The sequence below is a fragment of the Octopus bimaculoides genome, chromosome 9, assembly GCF_001194135.2.
Source record: "Octopus bimaculoides isolate UCB-OBI-ISO-001 chromosome 9, ASM119413v2, whole genome shotgun sequence".
NCBI classification, from domain to species: domain Eukaryota; kingdom Metazoa; phylum Mollusca; class Cephalopoda; order Octopoda; family Octopodidae; genus Octopus; species Octopus bimaculoides.
In genome coordinates, this window is record NC_068989.1 from 14,703,570 (window position 1) to 14,704,925 (window position 1,356).

Consider the following 1,356-nt stretch of genomic DNA (forward strand, 5'->3'; position numbering starts at 1 on the left):
TTTTACTAAAAAGAAAAAAATTGTCTCTTTGGAATTATTTATTTAATCGCACATTTTTCTTTTCATTAAAGAAAGAAACCAGTAACCATTTAGTTGATTTCACCTGAAACAAACTGAGAGCTTAATAGTCTCTCACATCTCTTTCATATTTAACTTTCCATAGTTGCCTAAAATAAGTTGTAACAATATTTACTTAACTCTTTTGATGTAACTTCCACGTTAAGAAGTCATTATTGTTCTCTGACCAATGTTGCTGTTTAATCCTTCCATAAAACAATAAAAGAAGGGCCAGCACACTAACAGGAAGAGTATTGGGCTATAAAACGCCTGCTTCAATGATTCATGTTACGTATCCAAATTTCTCTGTACTATCCGCATCATTTGAAGTTGTGAAATAAATATTTCACCTGATATGTCCGTTTAAAAAAATTATGCCTCACTGTCAAAGTACAATGAGACCATTTTAATAATGATATTATTATTATTATTGTTAATAATAATAATAATAACTTTTTAGTAAGTAGTCTCAGTAAAGATTTATCACAAATAGGGTCAGATGCGGAGTAACTTCCCTTTGAAGATTGATACTTAGATTATCTCCCCTCGCTGCCTTTATGAAACTGGATATATTCTACATAAATACATACAAACATGCCAGCGAGATAACAGTATAATTTCGTCTGGTCTATTCAAGTATTATTTACGAAAGTACTCAAGTAGTTTCTCAAAGAAATAAAAGCTTATGTGAAATTGTTAAATGGATTGCTCAAACCCCCAAAAATATGCCACGTAAATCAAATAGGAAATAAAATATCCTTCAGTATTATTACATTTAAAAACAAAATTACATTTTTAGCCAGTTTTTAAGCAAATTTCCAACTTGTTTTGTGCTTTTCGTTGGTGAATAAATTATAATCTAAAAAAAATATACAGATTTCTCACTTGCCAAATAATGTGTTAACATTAAAAATCTTTAGAAAAAGTTAGTAATAACTGTGAAGAAATGTAACCAATTTTTAGGGAATAAAATTCTGTTTGTAACTAACTCCCATTTCAAAATAGGGTGTATAATCACCAACCATGTAATATATATATATATATATATTTTTACTTTATTCATTACTTTAGAATATATTTCTGTTTTATTTCTGTCACGTTTATCTTCTCTATTAAGCTGCTCTGCATGTGTCTTTTAATTTTTGATATTTAATTAATTCTGCTAAATTGTACCAATATGGCTCACTTGCACTCTCTCTCTCTCTCTCTGGGAAGAAAAAAAAATATCAGTTATCACCATTTAACCGTTTGCTTTGGGTTAATCAATGTTCTATTTAATAATCACAAAAAAAAAAAAAA

The 1,356-nt window shown here is 28.4% G+C and overlaps 1 protein-coding gene and 1 long non-coding RNA gene across 21 annotated transcripts in view; one reads left to right on the plus strand and one right to left on the minus strand.

The window, feature by feature from the left end:
- LOC106874615 (neogenin) overlaps positions 1–1,356 on the plus strand; it is a 305,112-nt gene that overhangs the window by 271,646 nt on the left and 32,110 nt on the right. The gene's annotated exons all lie outside the window — the stretch shown is intronic.
- LOC128248697 (uncharacterized) overlaps positions 1–1,356 on the minus strand; it is a 118,654-nt gene that overhangs the window by 81,903 nt on the left and 35,395 nt on the right. The window lies entirely within an intron of this gene.